General features: G+C 40.9%; 1 protein-coding gene across 11 annotated transcripts in view; it reads left to right on the forward strand.

The window, feature by feature from the left end:
- The window catches only part of Kiaa1217 (KIAA1217 ortholog), an 805390-nt gene that overhangs the window by 342620 nt on the left and 450103 nt on the right, over window positions 1-12667 (forward strand). For 4 of the 11 annotated variants that reach the window (XM_076939586.1, XM_076939589.1, XM_076939577.1 and 1 more), the window contains exon 1: window positions 10134-10231. The exons of 1 other annotated variant lie outside the window; for it this stretch is intronic. The gene's annotated coding sequence lies outside the window, so the exon portion shown is untranslated. Of the gene's footprint in view, window positions 1-10131; window positions 10232-12667 lie in introns of those variants that run through there. 6 more of the 11 variants (XM_034509827.2, XM_076939580.1, XM_076939578.1 and 3 more) reach the window with 3 other exon arrangements.

Here is a 12667-nt window from a genome sequence, read left to right on the forward strand (position 1 = left end):
GACTTATATAGAAGAGAGGTTCTGGGTCCAGCTGGCCTGAGTTCAAATCCCAGCTCTAGCATACATTATCTATGAGTTTCTAGACTTCTAAATGCCTCAGTTGACTACCTCTAGGGACAAATGACTTAGAACAGAATTGGTGTTAGCAGTTGTCACTAGCCATCATCACTATCCACACCTGTTATGGCTGTGTGACATTTGCATGCTGAGAGGCACCTTTAGTAACATGCACAGGGAAACTGATGCCTTCACATCCAAGTGTAGACCTGTCATTTCTCACCTGTCATCTTTGAGGGTGAGGAAGAATTTTGAAAAGTCCATTCCATAGGCCTGCAGGAGCACACACTAATTGTAAGATGCCAGTGGTCTGAACTTTAGAGGTACTACAATACCCTGGAAAGGTGGCTCCCAATGAGTTCAAGACCATGGGGAAAGCCTAGTCTGAGAACCCTCATCATCCAATGTTTCCCTGAAGAAATATAAAATAGAATCCTTTTATAAATGATACTAACTTCCAGGTTTAGAACAGGAAAAGGTTGACTTGAAGTCAATCATAGGAATTTAAGTTAGCTAGGTAAGGCCCAGAGCACTGGTTCCTTCCAGTCTGGGCCCAGGAACTGAGCAGATCCAAGACGGCAGCTCTGCCCCGAATCACACAGAACCCAGAGGAAGCGGGGCTCCCAGGAACTCTAACCCGGGCAGTATCTTAGGTAAGCAGATAGCAACATTCACCCCAAACAGGGAGTAACTGGGACCCACAAGGACCCAGGAAGTCACTTCTGGCCCAGAGCACTGGTTCCCTTTGGTCTGGGCCAGAGCAGATATTGGGTGGCAGCTCTGCCCCCAATCTCTAAGAACCCAGAGGAAACGGGGCTCCCAGAACCCTAACCTGGGCAGCATCCTGTCTGCTCTTGAGCACTGAGCAGATTTTGGGCTCCAGAGCTTACCCCAGTAGTTACACCCACCCCACAAAGTTCTGATACAACCAAGATAATAGGAAAGACAGGCTCCAGTCAGGGACAGGGCAGGTAGCACTAAGGAGATACAGATGGCAAAAGGCAAGTGCAAGAACATAAGCATTAGTAACCAAGGGTACTTGGCATCATTGGAACCTAGTTCTCCCACACTAGAAAGTCCTGAATTCCCCATATCACCAGGAAAGCAAGATTCAGATGTAAAATCACTTCTAATGATGAGGATAGAGGACTTTAAGAAGGACATAAATAACACTCTCAAAGAATTTGAGGAGAACACAGGTAAACAGGTAGAAGTCCTTAAAGAGGAAACACAAAAATCCCTTAAAGAATTACAAGAGAACACAACCAAACAGGTGAAGGAATTGAACAAAACCATCCAGGACATAAAAATGGAAGTGGAAACAATCAAGAAATCACAAAGGGAGACTACCCTGGAGATAGAAAACCTAGGAAAGAAATCAGGAGTCATAGACACAAGCATCACCAACAGAATACAAGAGATAGAAGAGAGAATCTCAGGTGCAGAAGATACCATAGAAAATATCAACACAACTGTCAAAGAAAATGCAAAATGCAAAAAGTTCTGAACACAAATTATCCAGGAAATCCAGGACACAATGAGGAGACCAAACCTAAGGATAATAGGTATAGATGAGAGTAAAGATTCCCAACTTAAAGGGCCAATAAATATCTTCAATAAAATTATAGAAGAAAACTTCCCTAATTTAAAGAAAGAGATGCCCATAAACATACAAGAAGCCTATAGAATGCCAAATAGACTAGACCAGAAAAGAAATACCTCCCATCACATAATAATCAAAACACCAAGTGCACAAAACAAAGAAAGAATATTAAATGCAGTAAGAGAGAAAGGCCAAGTAACATATAAAGGCAGACCTATCAGAATTACACCAGACTTCTCACCAGATACTATAAAAGCTAGAAGATGCTGGACAGATATCATACAGACCCTAAGAGAACACAAATGCCAGCCCAGGCTACTATACCCAGCAAAAATCTCAATTACCATAGATGGAGAAATCAAGATATTCCATGACAAAACCAAATTTACACAATATCTTTCCACAAACCCAGCATTACAATGGATAATAGCAGGAAAGCTCCAATACAAGGAGGGAAATTATACCCTAGAAAGAGCAAGAAAGTAGCCCTCTTCCAACAAATCCCAAAGAAGATAGCCACACAAAGATAACTTCACCTCTAATAACAAAAATAACAGGAGACAACAATCACTATTCCTTAATATCTCTTAACATCAATGTTCCCCAATTAAAAGACATAGGCTAATGGACTGGGTACATAATCAGGACCCAGCATTTTGCTGCATACAGGAAACCCACCTCAGTGCAAAGACAGACTCTACCTTAGAGTAAAAGGCTGGAAAACAATTTTTCAAGCAAATGGTCCTAAGAAACAAGCTGGAGTAAACAAGATTTTAGCCATTCTAAAATCTCCAGCCTGAGAACACAAAGTAGGGGACTCATGGCTCCACCTGTATAGGTAATTGAGGATGGCCTTACCAGGCATCAGTGGAAGTGAACAGCCTGGGTACCTGAAAGTTTGAATTCCCTAGTGTTGGGGAATTGCAAGAGCAGGGAGGTGGGAATGAGAGGATGGTGGGAGCACACCCTCATAGTAATTGGAGGGGGGGAATGGGGTAAGGGGTTAGGCATCAGTGGAAGTGGAGGGCCTAGGTGCCCGAAAGTTTGGATTCCCTGATGTTAGGAAATTTGGGAGCAGGAAGGCAAAAATGGGAGGATGGTGGGAGCACATCCTCATAGAAACTCCCAGAATTATATGGATTAGACATGACAGAGGCAGGCCACCAGAAGACTAGATTTCAGAATTCAAATAAACAATTATCTTGATACTAAAATTTGTTTTGAGAATTGTATGCTGCAGAATACACAGCCTTGGTGTATCTACTCATCAGGCAAGCTGAGCACACCTGCTCGAACCTCTGATGTCCTGGAATTACAGCTGGATGCAGTGAAGACACTGTGTCAGAGGCTTATTATTTACTCTTCCCCCTGCCCCTCTTCTAATATCTCAACGCCCATAATCAGCTTGAAGAAGTTAATGAAGAGTCGGCACCCCTATTCCCTGGGCTTGGGGACTGAGATGGTTAATATTGGGCTGTCTTTTTAGGGAAAAGTAGTGGTTTTGGTGGAACAGGGAGGATTAGCTAGGATTTATTGCATAACCATAACCTACTGGTAGAAATATGTATAATTGTTATTAAGATGAAGTTATAATTTCTTAAATGGTACAGAATTTACTTTCATTTTAGATTTAAGGTTTTCATTGGTACGAGCTTCTTATTAATATAAAAGTGAGATGAATATTGTTACTATCATAGGCATTGTACCTGTATAACACATTTAGGAATACAAGGCTTAGACCCAGTCCTTCTTCAACTTTATTAACTTATTTGAGATGGTTAGCCTGTGAGTTAAGTGCCTATAGCAAATTCATGGCTTTGAGTTTATTGTTAGGGTGTTTTCTATATTTTCTTTAGAAATAGCTGAGAGGAGTTAACAGACAACAGTCCAGATTGCCTTACATAAATAGTTGGTTTTCAAAACATCAGAAATCCACAGAATTGACATTACAAACATTTCTGTAGTAATGTTCATTTTGATTAGAGACCTGTCTGCTCCTGACAGCTTCCTGTCTTGGATTCTAAGAAGAAATTGAGCATCTTTGGAGTTATTCCAATTATGGTGAGTCAGCCACTAGGCAAGAATTGTCTCTTTCGGTCTACAGACAAATTACTGTCCAGAAAAGGACACACTTGCAGAATAGTTGACTGATTATATCTGCCAAGACAGACTAATCAGCCCTTAATAATTCTGCATCACTAGGTCTGCCAGATGATCCTGGGCCAGAAGGCTGAAGATCAGATGCTCCAACATTCTGTAGTATAGGGACTGTCCAGGTGTTCAGCGGTCTCTATAAATTGGCTAAGTTTTAGAAGCTATGCTTTGTGTTTCCCATAATTTCAGTCAACTCAGTCATTCTGGATTTCTCATGGGGTTGAAAACTTATTGTCTCATAGCCAATCCTTGCTATTTACTTTGAGAGAAAAGATTTGAGAGGATGGTTTTCAGCTGACGTTCACTCTAAAGCCAAAAGGAAAAAAAAAAAAAAAAAACAGGTTCAGAACTAAGTCTTTTATTTAGGAGAGATGACAGAGGTTCTGCTTAGTCAACAAAATGATGGACTGGGTATTAGGTCTATCTTGCACCTTACTGACATAAATTGGTATAGTTATGCTCTAACTGTATTTTGAGAGAAAAGTTTTATTTTAACAGGAAAGGTGATATGCAAGAGGAGCTAAGGTGGGAGAAGTAAGGAAAAGAGGAGTAAGGAGAGGAGGAAGAGAAGAAGAGGAGGAGCTAGGTGATGAGAGAGAAAGAGAGAGGGAGGCCAGACATGGAGGCAGATGTTCACATGTCTCTGCCAGTCAAAGATAGTTGATATATCTAGGTTGGGTATTAGGTTACACTTCTGATTGATATTGAGCATTACCAAATTTATAAAGCCATTGGTTAACATTAAAAAAAAATTGTATAAAAGCAAAAAGGAGAAGGGGGTATGGAATAGGGGTTTTCTAGGGAGGGGAAATGGGGAAAGGGGATAGCAACTGAAATGTAAATAAAACATCCAATAAAAAATAAAACGTGCGGAAAGACACTCTAAAAAAACAAAAAAACAAAACAAACAAACAAACAAAGTTAGCTAGGTAAACAGACCAGTAAACATGGAAACAAGCAAACCCAACAAACAACCAATTTTGATAACTTATGCCTTCAGTATTTGGAAAACAGACTAGAACGGGCAGACATAGAGCAGCTCTGCGCAAGGCTTGAGTGAACTCAAATACACAGGAGCCCCTGAGAGCCAACCACCAGAACCCATTATACATGGTGTTGCACAGGCTAAATCCAGGAGCTGTCACAGAGGTCAGAGGCCAAGAAGAGAGTTGATGGGAAGTTATTGTATTTATTCAAGGTACAGTTCTGAGCATCATAATATTCTCTGTTTTCATTAGGAATAATATCAAAGCAAAAAAATTCTCAAGGTTGTGTATGGGGCTGGGACATGTAGTTATGAAAAACTTGAGGTACACATTGGTCTGAGGAGGAGGGAGGGAAAGGAAGGCAGTCACCCCTTCAATAGTAGCTGGGTGTGATGACACATGTTTGTAATTTTAACTGAGGAGAAGAGGCAGGAGGTTTGGGAGTTCCTGTTAGTTTGCTATATTAATAGGATACTGTCTCAAAATAAGCTAAAATCAATGCCAATAATGATAAAAATAGCTTGGGAAGATGCTCTCATGCAAACAAGACTAGTAATGGTGAGTTTGGAAAAACTTGGTATTTCAAAAGAAAAGAACCCTTTGACCTACTTTGCTGAGCAGGCCACTGACTAGTAGAAGTCATGATAGTGACATTTAGGGACCAGAGGGCAGGGGAACAAAGTTTGTACTCAGCACCTGCAGACTTGGAGTCTTAAAAGGGTTGGACCACAGTGGGGAGGTTCTAATTGTACTGCTGCAGGCGATTTAAAGGCCACAAGTTGAGAGGAAGGTGCATCTACACCTGATTGGCAAGGAAATAGATACCATGGGTGGTTGTCAGTATCCAGAGCAGATGGTAGGCTGGTTACCTCTTGGTGGTAGGAGAGAAATCATCAGAATCAATTAAAGCAGTGTCTCCAGAACAAGTTTACAGGAGTGTGCTGGGATGTGGCAGTATTTGTTCGGTAAGGCTCTTCTACACTCTGAGGTCTCTCATGAGTCAAGAATTTTTGATTCAGAGACAGCTTTATCTTTAGATTAAGATGGTAAAATAGTACTGACTCAAAAGACTGACCCCTTTCCCCTTTTGCTTGAGTGCTAGGAAGCTCAGAAACAAACTTCTAAGTCTCTGGTCTCTATTATTAATTACTCTTTATTTTAACTTCACACAATTATACCTAATAGCTTATTATTTTGCCAACCAATTTTGGTATTTTAGGAATAAAGTTTTTTATTTTATTTTTTTTAAGTGAGCCAATATTCTGTCTCCCTTGTATGTGGTGGTTTCACACACATTTGGTGCAACCTGACCAACCAAATGTCTCTAGGTCAGCTCTCTTTTCTTTTTTTAAAACAAAAATATCCCACACCATGTAGATGTTGGCTGTATGGTGTGGCCTGAGGGTTCGATATGCTCTGAGAGACAAAGCATCTCAGGAAACTTCCAGTGAGTAGAGAGGGAAACTAATGGACCAGGTGGTGCTTTCAGGCCATGACCTTCTGCATAAGCCTCCTTCAGAGAGATGCACTAATGTTAGTACAGACAGGCAAATCTGTCTTTTGAGTGATGGGGAAATGTTTCCCACCAGTACCACAGCTCAAACTAGGCATGGCCACAGAACAAATAGTTGTCGTGAGGAGTGGCACGAGTTTAATGTTCTCAGACAGATTCACTACACAACCTGTGAAGGGCAGATCCAGAGGAAACAAACTAAACAACCAAGGTGCTGCAGCATCTGTGATCAGGAGTGGTCCACTGGGGACCTTCACACAGAGATGCAGACTAGAGCATCAGAGATGCTCTACTCTCACTCCTATGAATAAGAGACATGCCTGGAAATCACTTTTTCGAGGGTTTCCTGAAACCTAGGTCAGGCCTTGCCTGAAATGTTAACCCACTGGTCTAAGGTAAAGCTCAGAAATGTTCCATTTTAGAGGCTTCTAAATAATTCTCTAATCTTTTTTGTTTTTTGGTTTTTTGTTAGTTTGCTTGTTTTTCGAGACAGGGTTTCTCTGTGTATCCCTGGCTGGCCTCGAACTCAGAAATCCACCTGCCTCTGCCTCCCAAGTGCTGGAATTAAAGGTGTGCGCCACCACTACCCGGCTATAATTCTCTAATCTTTCAGGCTTACAAAAAACACAAGGCTTAGAGATGGTTGTACCAGCAATGATAACCCCAGGTATCCTAACATCTACCTCATATTTTATATTTGCATATACTTTTTATAAATGTACATATGTGTATTGTTTAACCTGCATGCATGTATATTATGTATATGCAACTACACACACACACATATACACACATATATTTGGCTATATATATATTGTGTGTGTGTGTGTGTACACATAGATATTTGACTAGATATATAGATCTGTAATATGTATTACTAAATATATTATGTATATCCTACTGGATGCCTGATTATTGGCTAAATAATGTGCTATGTAAATAGTTGTGCATATGTGTATATCTTTCAATGATTGACTTGTATTTTATATGTACATTCACAGGCATGTTCTGTAAATACACATATATTCTTAGATAGATAGATAGATAGATAGATAGATACATACATACACACATACATACATACAATGTAAATGTCTCCCATTGGTTGTTTTTCTGGAGGACACTAGTATAGTTCCCACATCTTCCAGTGACCCATTTTATAACAATTTCCTTCTTAGCTTTTTTTCTGTCTTTTATAAGTAGGTCTGGTTATCCCAGGCCCTGTTGGCAGAGACAGGTATGCTATACCCATAGACAATGTGATTCTTGCTAAATGCCTCACCCACTGGATAGGAAAACTACTTGTTTTAGGTGGCATCAGGATACAGTTACACTTCTTTCCTGCAGGGATCCCTCACTGGCTCACCAGGCTCCAGTGTGCCACAGGCTCAGCAGCCATGGGGTCTATAGCTACTTGGCACAAAATTGTATTGCTGGTGTTCATCTCTTTTGAGTTAGAAACCTGAATGGTGAGCCTTCAGTGCAGTAACTCAGCTGGTGGCAGAGCCTGGGATAACCAGATCTGCTTGTAAAAGACTAGGCTCTAACACACTGTGCTTCGCTTAGCATTCTACAGTGGACCCAAAGTTAGTTTCTTTGCCAATTTTATTCCTGAAATGAAAGTAACTGCTAAGAAGATTCTAGAAAGAAGGAGCCTGAGGCAGCTTGAGGAGACATGACTTTGGCAAAGATGGAGAATCCTGGTACAGCTGCAGCAAAGCCTGGCCTGATTTGGACAGGAGTTTTAAGAGTGAAAGGGTCACTTAAGTTTTATGCTTTCTGATTTGATGGTGTGGATTTGATGATGCAGTGGGATTTTGGAAGGCACTGGCTCATTGTTTTCTCGGCTGACTCTTCTCATTAAGGGTTTACTCCTGGCTTTCTCTGGGTTTTATTAGTCTGAAATCACCAATAGGCTCCGATCTGAGTCAGCTTGTAACTCTGGTGCCTTGTATGGCTGTGCTAGGTTTGCTAAGTAACATTAAAGTTGCAATTTTTGGAAGGATAGTGTGAAAAGGTGGGGTGTGTGTGTGTGTGTGTGTGTGTGTGTGTGTGTGTGTAGTAATTGTTACCATTTGTCAGTTTGTGATTGAAGCAATCTGAATGGCATCCCTGGTAGGGCAAAATTGTCCCACCTTTATTAATTAAATTCCAGAAATGGTTGTTTCTTTGGGCCAGGCCCACATGTACAATCCATGTACTATTCAAGTTCATTCTAAAATTTATGCACTTTCTGGCCTCTAATTCTCGCCTGAAAAGTGCTAAATCACTATGCTTTTATCATGGTATTTGCGCACTAAGGGACATTATATGATCACAGATTCCCAGAACCCTTTTATAGTTCTTAGAGTGTTTCTGCAGTTTCTCCCTGAGGGAACATAGAATAATTGAGGTTGAAAACAGCTTAACCTCAAATAGTAAAAATCACTGACATGGGAAATAAAGAGGGAAAAGGGTTCTCCTTAGTTGGGAAGGGGCTACATGCTTCTAGCAGACTCTGTGTGTTTAGTTGTTGAAGGAACTGTTTCTGCCTAAAGAAAACCTGACCCATGAACACTCCTGATTTTCACGTGTTACATGTTACTATCAGTCTTTTAGAAAACAGTACCACTATTCACTAGAAGACACTCCAGGCTCTTTAAAGGGTAACATAACATAGTCCCAGATTTTCAGAGACAGACAGACACACACACACACAGACAGAGACACACACACACTCACACAGACAGAGACAGAAACAGACAGACAGACAGACAGACAGACAGACACATACACACACACACACTCACACAGACAGAGACACACACACAGAGACAGAAAGAGACAGAGAGACACAGAAAGAGACAGAGAGACAGAGAAAGAGAGACAGAGAAAGAGAGAGAGAGAGAGAGAGAGAGAGAGAGAGAGAGAGAGAGAGAGAGAGGAAGGAGAGAAATATACATGCATATGGTCACATCCCACACTCCCTTAAACAGGCTTACAGCTCCCCTCTCATTCCTGGGTGCTGCATAGCAGCCCCAAGAGTTATGGGAAATGCAGTCTTCTGGTTTCTCTCTTTTGCACAGTGCTCTTTGCAGTCTGTAAACACTAGAAGTGTTTCTGTAGGTGGGTATCCATTGCAGGTCTACCCTTGGATTATAATCTAGGAATGTGCTAAGGCACGGAAATATTTGCTTGAAGGAATGCCTGGAAACTGAACACGGCATGAGCTCCACAGTCCTGTAAACCTCGCATCTGGTTCATTTCCACATATTGTACCTGAGTGGGCCGGGCTGTATTTACATTCGTTTTCCATTTTGGGCTGTCCAGTGTCTAGTCTGAATGTGCCGGGGACTTCCCTGAGTGAGCGTGCGTATATGCATATTTCACATTCCCTGTCCCAGAATCTGCAGGTCCCTGGAGTTGGAGCATTTACTATTGCAACTGTCACCTTCATCTTTGAAACACATTTCCATTCCACACGTCTAGTGAAGGGGTGATGTGGCTGCAGGATGCCTTTGATTAAAAAAACAAAAACTGAAAGAACAAGTGGCCCAGCCCAGCCTAGCACTTTCTATCCAGCTGAACACACTGTCACTGGCCGTTGAAAAGTTGACTCTCCTAGGATAATTTTTAGAATTTGCTGCCCCAGCAGGTACCGTTCTAGAGCCGAGCTTTTTTTGTTTGGGGCTTTTGTTTTTTTTCCCTTGCTGTTTAAAATGTCCAAGTCCTCCCGCTCGGCTAGATCCTTCTTTACTAACGCAGCTGCTAAGCTGCCGTCCTCTAAGAAGGATGATTTAAGCAGCAAGCAGAAGAAAACCAGCCGAGGTGACAAGACAGAGAGAACTGGAAGTGAAGGAAACTTGGCGGAGCATCAGCAGGTGCAGGCAGCAACGGCGGCGGCAACTCCAGCTCAGAGGAAGGCAGCTGCTCACAAAGGTAAGGCTGCAGTGGCGCTTTCTTCTGTCTAGATATTACTGCTTGGACCCTGCCAGGTAACCGACAGGGATGCGGCAAAGATCCTATTTAACTCTTTGTGCACGCGCCCTTTCCTAGCACCCCGGAGTGCACTCTAAAATAACCAATCAATAGGACAGAGGAAGTCATAGTGCCTTGATTAATTAAAGAATGGTGTAAGAAAGGCTGGGAGTGTCGGTTCTCTTTCAGATGAGACTTTGTTCATGCATTCTGTGCTCTTTCATAATCTGATCATGGCTGGATAAAGTTTTGTATTGCTTGTTTATATGGAAATAGAAAAGCTGTCCTAAAGTCACGTCATTAATTAGCAGAGGAAAGTTTGCATGTTTACTTATTGATAGTCTCTGTTTAAAATGGTATGTCTCTGAAATTCTAACCTAACTTCATAGTTCTTTACCAAGTGAGGCAAAACTTCCTGCTAACCCTGATACCTGAATAAGCCCTCGCAGGTGCGTGTTAGAGTATGCCCTTCAATAGGAATACTGTTCAATATTTGACCTGGAGTTGAAAAATGTTTAATACAGAGAACTTTTATCTTAGTGTGGATAGTCATAAGGACAACAAGATTGCATTTTTTAAATGTAATACTAATTTCTCCCCTTTTATCAAGAACTATACACTAAAATTTCTAAGAAGTATTTTGTGATGCTTATTTTAATGTTTTGAGGTCTCACCAAATAATATAATAGTTTCATCCTGGAAGGAAAAGTTTATATTTTATTCAAAAGAATAAATTCATTTTATAATTTTGACCCTGGCCTTTTTTGTTTAAAACTATTAGAAAAAAACCTACAATGATACATTCTTGTGCTATATGCTATTTCAAAGATGCAAATGTCTTTCTGGGAATAAATCCATTTCTCCTTACCTTTTGTTATTCTTTTGTCCATTTGAGCAATGAAGTGTTTGTATAAAAACAGGAACCAAGAGACCCTGTGAAAAGTAGAGCACAGAATGAACGTGGACGACCTTGTAAGGATTGATAGAAGTGGTTAGAGGCTGAGTCTTGGCTGTGGTGATAACCATTAGCATTCAATGAAAAAAGAATGTCAACCTGCCCCACTGACAGAATGTTCACACATTTGTGGTACACATACCTGTGTGTCTCTGACATAGACAGGGAGACCTTTACAGAGGGGCTTAGTCCAAAGTTTATTGATCATGCTGACCCTCTTCTGGCCCATTTTGGGGTACACTTGAATAGAGTTTGTGGGTGAAAATTATGTTTGATAGCAGTGTTGGGGGAAGGAATTTGCTTTAAAAGCCACTAAAACTAAGAATCGTTATCACAGTACAAGATCAATAGAGATAATGATATTTTTGTAAGAAAAAAATTAAATGAGAGGAAGATTATAAATTTATAGTATGGTATTTACTTTGAATCTCTCGTGGAGGAAAAGGAAAGTTAACACAATAAAAATTTTGATGTTGACAGCAGGATGGGGTTATTTTGAAAGACAGCATGAGAATTCGCATGTATCTTTACATTTAATCAGAATTCTCTTAAAAAGCAACCCCTTTGTCCTGGTTAAGGTTATTTATTGCTGCAATGAAACACTGGGACAGAAAGCAAGTGAAGAAAGGGTTTATTTGCTTACATTTCCACATGGTAGTCCACCATGGAAGGAAGTCAGGGCAAGAACCTGAAGGCAGAAGCTGATGCAAAGGCCATGGAGCGGTGCTGCTTACTGGATTGTTCCCCATGGCTTACTCAGCCTGCTTTCCTACAGAAGTCAGGACCACCAATGCAATCCCACTCACATAAGACTGGGGCTTCTCCTATCACTCACTAACTAAGGAAATGCCTAGGCTTGCCTACAGCTGGAAATTATGGCTGCATTTTCTCAATTGAGATTTCCTCCTCTCCAATGACTATAGCTATGTCAAGCTGACATAAAACTAGCCAGCACCTTTATATCATATAGTATTTATGGGCATGTCTCATTGGAGAGCAGAAAAAATTCTATATTGCAACATGGCTGTGTTAGGTTTTCACTGAAATATATGTCATGGGATTAAGAAATCCAAAGCCAGAGAAATGGTTCATGGGTAAAGATGCTTCCCACCAAACCTGCTGTCCTCAGCTCTACTTGGCAAAAATAAGTAACACAAAATTTCCTCTGACCATCACACTTCTACTGTGATACATGATCTCTCTCTCTCTCTCTCTCTCTCTCTCTCTCTCTCTCTCTCCCCCCCCTCTCTCTCTGTTTCACACACACACACATACACACACCGTAAATAGATAGATGAATGGGTAGATGAATAGATGATAGATAGATAGATAGATAGATAGATAGATAGATAGATAGATGTAAAAAAAAGAAAAAGAAGTCAAGAAATCCTGGGGCTGGAAGTGCAGCTCAGTGATAAAGCATTGGCCTGGTATGTGAGGCC

Source organism: Arvicanthis niloticus, chromosome 8 (genome assembly GCF_011762505.2).
Source record: "Arvicanthis niloticus isolate mArvNil1 chromosome 8, mArvNil1.pat.X, whole genome shotgun sequence".
NCBI lineage: Eukaryota > Metazoa > Chordata > Mammalia > Rodentia > Muridae > Arvicanthis > Arvicanthis niloticus.